This window comes from Falco biarmicus, chromosome 12 (assembly GCF_023638135.1).
Source record: "Falco biarmicus isolate bFalBia1 chromosome 12, bFalBia1.pri, whole genome shotgun sequence".
Lineage (NCBI taxonomy): Eukaryota > Metazoa > Chordata > Aves > Falconiformes > Falconidae > Falco > Falco biarmicus.
The window spans coordinates 10,572,409-10,581,492 of record NC_079299.1 but is presented as its reverse complement, the minus strand read 5'-3'; positions in this window follow the sequence as shown (position 1 = coordinate 10,581,492).

The following is a 9,084-nucleotide window of genomic DNA, read 5'->3' as shown; positions in this document are numbered from 1 at the left end:
TTGTAACAAGATCGAGAGTTACCAGCAGAGAAACAAAACCTGTTTTTCTGAGTAACTAGACCAGTGCCTAAACCTCAGGACATCTATTTTCATCTTTTCTAAATATGTAATGCATGGAATTCTTCTTTCTCATGAGAAGAAACAGTGCAAAGTTTCCATAGTTGCAACCATTTTTGACTTATGGAGCCTTAAAAGCCTCTAGGAACCATGTGTTTCCCCATAGAAAGCCATACAAAAAAGGAAATTGTTTTGGCAAGGCGTATTTTGAAAACCATTGAGATGACAGTATAAAACCTATTGTGTTCAAGTTATGATGATTCATTGTGGTGGTCCAATACCACATACGGAGCCAGAGCTTATCCAAGGTGATGCCCACTAGCAATATACTCCAATTAAATTCAAGATCAGGCCTCGAATGAGGAACACCCTTTTCCAGAGTAGAGTCTCTGAGAGTGAAACAAGGGAACCGTTCTGCATCTGAATGTCTCTTAAATGCAGTAATTTGGCAATATCCCTTACCACCAACTTAGGTCCTGTTGGCTTTACACAGACTTTGTAAAACCATGCTCGAGTACTATCACTAAAATAATTCAGAAGCTATGCAGTTGCTACTATTTTTGCCTTTTCTTAGAATGAAAACAAGTAGTATATAGCCTTTGAAAGAATGGTGTTAATTTTTGTGAAGCTTTCCATTTCAGCCACATCAAATTGAGAGCGAGCAGAGCTTCTGCCTCATCTCTGCTTAAACTCGGGTATAGTAACAGAAGCTGCTGTGTGTTAGGATAGTTTCAGAAAGGAGGAATTTCCTAAATCTGTCATTCTTTATGACCACCCCTGTTAAACCTGTATAAGACACAGTAGGGAATCCATACCGCATACTCAACAGTTACCTATTCAGCTATAGATGAAGCCCTGATCTCTGCAGCCATTAGATGAGGGAACAAGCCCCAGATCTAGCAGAGATTCATTTCTATTTTATTACGTAGTTTGTTGTCAGCGTAGTCTCTTCTGTTCCTTTGCATTTTCTGCATTTCTATAATACCTGAATCTGTCTCCCTACACAAACTCTGCAGTGGTTACTTGTGCCAAACTACTTGAATTTCACTGGATTATAGTAAAACAATCAGTAAGTGTAATATTTTTCTATTTTACATCAATGCACAGTACTTTTAACAGGAGGCCCAGGCTGTAAATTATATGGATGAAAAATCAGGTCTTATAGCGGACAGATACTAAAATGTTTCACAGGGAATTGTTTCTTTTGAATATAAAACCCATCACACCTAAAAAGGTAACAGTAAAAGTGCTGAATGGAAGTTAGAGAAAGGAGAGATGCTTTTCTATATTTTAGCTAATAACAATGCACTGATACAACGTGACATAGCTTGTGGCATTCACAGAAGACATAAGACAGACTATTTCTGAATATTTTGAATGATGTGCAATGAAACAGATTGAAGTATACAGCTAAGCAACCGCTACTGTGAGAGGATCGTTCTCCAAAAACAAAGGGTTTGATTCTGGAGCTTTGTACTTGCCTCCAGTAGGTTGCTGAGCAGCACCAGCTCTCAGATTTGCAGAGCTTTCTGTGTTGCAAGATTTGGCTCTCAGTACAAAAAATAGTGACAAGTCCAATTTTAAAGAAGGTTTCAACATCAGTTAGGTCTCCTGTACTGTTATTCTGTATTGGTAGAATATCCTGTTTCACATATTCATTTGGAAGGATTTATCACTGCATACTATCGTGGGTTAAAAATTAACCATATATTGGGCTGTTCCCATTGATGGGAATGTGGAAAGTTTAGCATAGTTCTGAAACTGAAACAGACCTGACCATACATACTAACAAATGGAATTTATGCTTGAAAACATTCTCGGGAGTTTTCTACTGGTAGAGTAAGTTTGGGTGAAAAGGAGTGGACCTTCATCCACAGGAATGCAGAACTACAGTGTCTGAGATATGCATATGACATCTAGCATTCAGAATTGATTATTAGATATGCATTATTTGTCAGCATCATAAAATCCATGGTTTTGATTCCAGTCCACTAGGAAAACTCTGGGTCCATACTTGAATACCTACAGAAGCCTGCATCCCTCATGAGGCATCAGATATAGAAGCAGCATTTGCAAACTTAATCCAGAACATTAAAACCCAACTTGACTATTGCTTGTGCTTCACTTTAAAGCTGTTTGAAAAATTTCCAGAAAAACAGGACTTCTGCAGGCATTTTATGTCAGTTTGTCAAAATACAAGTATTTCTCTACAGAGGACAGGGTTTCACCGAACTTCAGAAATAAGGCCTGGAAGGAATTCCGCTGACTCACCCAGTGGGCTGCAGGAGAGCAGAGGCTCCCAGGGCCCGCAGCCCCAAGGCATTCCCACCTGCTGGGGACTGCAGCCACTCCACCTGCCAATTACAGGCCTGCCAGCTTTTTAGAAGCAGCAGAGCTGTCCTCTTTTGTGAACCCAAACACTACACATCACATTGGGCCTCCCAGCTGAGCAGCAGGAAACCTTTGAGAACTCAGCTTATGCCTAAGGTCTGAGTCTTGAAGCACTGGGAGACCCTCCTCTGGGCTTCTCGGGGCTCACTCTGGTGCAAATAGCTAAAAAATGTGAAAACCCTGGGGATTTGAGAACCTACAAGACACAGCATCTGGACCCAATGAATTTAAAAAAAAGAATTTAAAGGCACGAGCAGAGGGGCCTTAACACGCATTCTTATAAGGCATCATTTGGACCTTTCTGCGGAACAGGAGCTCCGCCACTTGACTGGCTCTACTAAAGCCTACCACACCTGTATTGGATGAACACCCTCATATTTGTACTTTGCGGTATTAATTATCCGCTTTATTAAGCGGCATGATTAACTATTAAGAGCTGGAGGCAAATTAAGCAACTGGCACGGTTATGTAAGTGATACCCTCAAGAGCCCCTATGAAGATACGTACGAACCCACACCCAGGCCATCCTCCCACTGATCAGCAGGATCCAATTTTAGCAGTGTGCTTGTCAGCTGCAAGGCCCCTCAACCGAGCAAAGACACTCCTTTTCAAATGCCTTTGCTGTCACTGGGTGGTATCCACTTGTAGCTACAGAGAAAACATGGAGAAGCAAGGAGAGACAGATGAAAGGAAGAAAGATCAAGGCAGTCCTTCCTCAAATCCCTTTGATGTAAAAGGGAGATGTTATAGTTTGGGTATCTGTACAGGCAGAAAAGTAAGAACAGAAGGCAAATAAATAAGAAAACCATGAAAGCATGTGGAAAAACTATGACTCTGCTCTTTATTCTCTCTCTCATTTTATTAACAGAACGGAACGTGGTTTAACTAGCAGTATATTTTAAGAGGATGTCTTTTTGTAAGAGCTCCGACATTTTCACTCACTTCATGTCATTTCTGGGTAGCTGCATACAGATCAATTATTTCTTCTCGTCCAGGACAGATGCATAATTTCCTAGTTACACTTTGAAGACTCTTAAATAAATAGAAAAAGCACTATAATTGTATCAGCTTTTTTATCCCAATTAAATGGCTGAGGGTTGCTCAAGTACTGATTAACCTATACTCTTGCCCTGCAGAATAAAGAATCACTCTTATTGGGCTTTTTGTGGGCCAGAGTTCATCTGCAAGTTGTTATCCTTTACACTGTATCCAAATGAGAGAACTTCTTAACAGCAGGGAGACCGTTAATACATAAACTCTAGTTGATGAAGAACAAATGACTTCTTCGCTTGAGAAAGTAACTGAGCTATCTCTCAAGTGTGCAGCCATGCTGTGGTAGCTCATGGTTTTCAGTGGGAAACACAATCAAGTAGTTACTTCAACAAGGGCAGGAACTCTTTTTTTGAGTTTCTAAAATAAGCACATTCTAAGTGAAGCTCTTTGGATTGCATTTATCAACAAGAAATATGGCCCCATCCTGGGCAGGTAAAAGCAAGATATAAATAAATGTATGCTGTCTCTGCTGATGGATATGAGCCTGCTGTTTTAGACCTCTTTGAAAATTCAAGCCCTAAGATCACATCTATCCCACTTCCCCTTCCAAAAATCCTATTTCTCTTCTCAGCAGGGAGAAGGCTGACTTTAGTAGGATGGGTGCGGTACAGATTCTTCCTTCTTCCAGGGCCCCAGAGTTGCCCTGGACACAATCTATACCCTGGCAGTAACCCTTTCTCCACTGACTGGGAGGTTTGTGGCAGCATCTTGCCAAGGATGTGCAGCTTACTCTACCAGCATGCTCTGCTCTCCCCCAGAGCAAGTAAATGCTTTCTTTCTGTTCCCTGTGAAGAGGGTTGAGTGCTGTGGCAGTGGAAATATCCTTGAGCTTCAAATTTCTGTGAAGGGGTTCTGCTGCTGTGACTCTGCAGCAATGTTCTATCTACCAGACTGGAAATTATTTTAGGAATATATTTATAATTAGTGCATAACTTAGAGCATCAAAGACCACGATGTGTACCTCTTTCCCTTCCAATCTGTCTTGTCTAGTTAAACCAGAGGTTTAAAGCTTCTCAGGGCAATAGTTATCCTTCACTATGCAGACATGTCTCTCAAAATGAGTCTTGACCTGTCAATATTTAAACACTAACACAGCACAACCAGCAAGTCACAAGAAATAATCTAAGTACAAATAAGCATTGAAACACGAGATAGGTGCTGCTAGAAAACTCTGAGGTCTATGTGTCCATCACACTGGTTAGGCAAAGACTGAAGACCTTTTTTCCCCCATAGGGCTGAGAAAGGAAAAAGGGAGGAGGAAAGCATTAGGGGAAAGTGTTGTATTCTTGTTCTGTTCTTACACTTTCCCAGGCAGCTACTTATGGCCAGTACTGGAGACATATTTGACTAGATGAACTTCTAGTCAGATGCAGGGCAGCACTGGTAAAGTCTTTTGCCACTTTGCAGCCTTCTTTACTTATGAATTATAAATGATATTATGTTAAGTTATAAGTTAGAAGGAGCTATTCAGACTCAGTTTCTTCTGTCAGTGTAGCTTGGTTGACAACTCCTTTCTGTTGTTTTGAGCAATATAAAGCCACAGGCTGCATAGGGGCCACTGACCTACACCCAGAAGCTCAGACTCTACCAGTCTTGCATGTTTTATTTACCATTTGGTCTTGCCTATAAAGGCTGAAACTGGAACTAATGCCTAGTGGGGAAAAAAAAAAAAAAAAAGACAAAGCAAATGCACTCTTAATTAACAGGCCTTCATCCAACATACTCTGTTAATTTTATCCTAGTGTTTAGTTGCCAAGGAATGTCAGGACATGTGTGAACTATATTAATTTAAAAATAACAATATATCTTAAAAAAGAAATTAAATCAAAAGGATGAAAAAGAGCACAGAAAAGAATATTTAACCAGAGCATCTGGTAATTGCTGACTCGTCTCCCTTGAGTTTTAGCTATTTTTCCCTCTACTTGACTGGGTATCCTCTGCTCATGCACGTGCTTTGAATTTTTCTACATAACATGATACTGGTGTGTTATTGTCTGACAAAGCAAGGAATTTTGAAGCCAACTTCTATACAGTGAAGAATTACTGAATTTCCCCCCTTTTTGTCAGGTATAATGCATTGTCAGATATAACGTGTATTCAGCACAATTGTTGGAACTACAATATTACATGAATGAACTACTCAAATAAGTCTATAGTTTCTTTTGTTAGGACTTTGACAAGAAAATAAGTTCATTCTATTAAATTGTCACGCTATTTATTATTATTCTTCTGTTATTTCTATTTTCCATTTTTCAGCCCACAGGACTTTAAATCATCACTGATGTGCCATGTGGTAGGTCAAAGGTGACCATCTTGAGCATAAGATCTTCACAAGGAACTACAGTTCCCATTTGAAACCTGCTGGCTCACAGCAGTTAGTTACAAGTTTCAACAGTTCACAAAGGTAATGCAGCCTCTTCCTGCAGCAGCTGCAGCAGACAGAAATAACAGTCTGATGGCTGAAGAGGAGGAAAAGGTTTGGGAACTTTTTCTTTTCTTTATGTTGCTTCAGGGGCATGCTGTGCACTTGGTGGGGCTGCCAGGAAGCTTACTACAGCACCTTCAGCACGGGTGAGGAACAATGAGTGTCAGGTGTCAGAAAGCAAAGTCAAGATCGGCCACAACTGTGACAAGGGAGGGTGAAGCACTAGATGCTAGCAAATTTCTTCAGAGCAGGCAAAAAGCTCCCCATGGCCAAAAGCCAAAACCCCAGCTCTTCTCCCTCTAGACATAAAGCCTCTAGCATAAGGATAGCAGGAACAGCGATGTGTCTATTCGTAAATGCCAAAAAAAACCCCACAGGAGGAAGTATGAAGCCCAATTCAGGGGATAACTATCGAGCCAGTATAAATCACTGAGGATATGACCAATGGCAGTTCAAGAAGCTGAACTTGCTGTAACTTTTTAGTGACATATGTCAATAAAATGATGGCTCTTTTGTATCAGAACTGCAGTCTGTCTAGTTCAGCATCTTGCCACCGGAATCCTGCCTTTCAAGTACCTGAAAAAAACCTTTGGCAAGTGTATATATATATAAAGCTCAATCTGTTCCTGTCCTCATACTACGTCTTCTAGAACTCCGAAGTTACCTTCTGAATAAAGGCAGAATTTATTATTCTTCCCAATAAATCTATCAGAATTCATATGGATTAGTTGATATATCAGTTTGTGTCATCTCTAAACACAATTAAAAGTATGAGAAACAAGATCTTGGTATTTATCAATACTTTGTGGTATTAGCAACAATTTCAGCAGCTGCCTTGAAAGCATTTCAATTCCTCTAAATTGCTAAGTAATGTTAACATTTGCAAATTTTCCAGATACCCCTCCTGTTAACTGTATACTGTGACACTTTGACTAATGAGTCCAAATGAACAACTTCCAAATTTTAAATTACATAATTAATTCAGCCACTGATATCTAAATCTTCTGAGATAAAATTAAACCCCTGATTTACAGACAACTTCTCTATACTGTCACGAAGATAATGTAGTATTGAAGGACAGGGAAAAATATGCTATCAGATATTAATGATAAATTCAACCAAGGCTGAGACCAACAAGATTTTGAGAGAATTGTTAAGTTATAAAGTTAGCATTATATGTTTGTGTGTTTTTGGCTTGACTAATCAGATATTGCAGGATGAAAATAATGATATTATAATGTTTCTTTCCTGAGTGACAGGCATTAAAGCTTTCAGTAAGAATCCACTTCACATGCAGAATGGTGCCAACCAGTTATAAATAGCTAAAGAGCCAACACTTTCTCATCTTAATGGATCAGGCTGCCAGCACCAGCCAGATCTTTATGTCTTTATTTACCTGCCTGGACCTTTATATTCCTTGGTGTTTCTTAGAAAATATCTTAGGTCTCCATATTTTTGGGCAACCAGCAGCTCTTTGAACATGAATGAGCACGTTCCTACAACCCCAGCTATAAAACCGTTAGTTTTATTTAGATGTGAACTTTTTTATTTTGTTGCAATTTCTTAATTTTTTCATATTATGTTATTCAAGAAACCATCAGGACACATTTTTGCATATTTTCATTTCTTTATAATTCATTAAAAAAAGAAAAGTAGGATGCCCCCCTCTAAAATTGGTTTTGCATTTTTATCCTTCACAAAATTGGCCCAGTAAAACACTTACCAAAGGTATAATAACTGTCATAGGCAAGGACATTTTACTTTTGATTTTCAATCATGATTGTAAGTTTGCTTCCAGTTCCAGCCCCTGCTGAAGTCCACAATGATGTTGACATTGACTTCAACAAGGCTACAATTTGATCCTCTAGAAACACATGGGTGTTTTCAAGCAGGAGGTATGAAGAAATATGGGCAGGTATGTGAGTTTGTGAGAGCAACAGAAAGGCCACACCTCTGCCTTGTATTCAAAAAAACTATGTACTCGGCCAGTTTCTTTAAATACCATCAGAGTTTGGCTGAAAAAGGCTTTGTTGGCAGCCAAATACTTCATAAAATGAACCCTCCAAAATGTGTAGCAAAACTCTACTGTTGCAATTAAACTTTCCATTTTCTGAAAGAGGCCCTTTTCTGCTAGCAGTTCAACAACAAATAAAATGTACTCAATTACAATGAATCTCTCTGAAGCAGGACAGAGTACCTTCAGATGCATTCGTGAACACTTGCAATAGAATACTGGCTATGCTACTGCAGCTGGCTGTCTTCATCATGGACACCCAGCTCTTCTCAGCAAAAAAAACCAACCTGTGGTGATGTGGGACAGTTTTCTGATTTTTACTTATCTGTTTTTTCTTATCTTCTCAAATGATGCAAGGCACAGGTTAGATCAGACCACAAGCAGAGCATTCAGTAGGACAAAAAACCACTGTTTAAAACTACAGCACCCTTAAACTACCAGGCTTTACAGCCACGTGATTTTTTTTTTATTTTCCATTGTGCAAGCGAGAGCATTCCTGTTACAAGGGGAAATTAGTTAACAGAGCGAGATCATACAGCATAGTAGGGGAGCCCTGCTGTTACTTGCTGAAAGAACGTCAGAACTGGAAGGAGGAGGTATTAAATGTAATTCCCTGCTGCTCGCTCTCTTAAGGCACAGGCAGCTCCCCACTGGAGGCCTGCTAGCTGCAATCAAAGCTTGCCCTAAGAGACCTTCTCCACCACAGAGCCGTAAGCATCAGCAGGCTACAAAGCTCTTATTAAATTTAAGCACAATCCTGGGAAGTTTTAAGCAAAGGAGGACCCTCACCTGTGGTACTTCTGAGTGGGGCTCTACAGGATTTCACAGAATCGTGGGTGGGAGAGGCGGGAAGGGCCCTCTGATGCCACCTGCTCCCACCCCCTGCTCAGGGCCATGTCCAGGTGGCTGGCGAATGTCACCAAGGATGGAGACTCCACTGGGCAGCCTGTGCCAGTGCTCTGTCACCCTCACAGGAAAATGTGATTCCCCACCTTCAGCGAGACCCTCCCGTGTTTCAGTTTGTGCCCACGGCCTTTGGTCCTGCCGCCGGGCTCCACCGAGCTGCGTTGACCCCGGCACCCTGAGACCCCGCTGCCCCCCCGCAGCCTGGGGCGGCCCGCGCGTCCCCTCACGACCCCCCCGG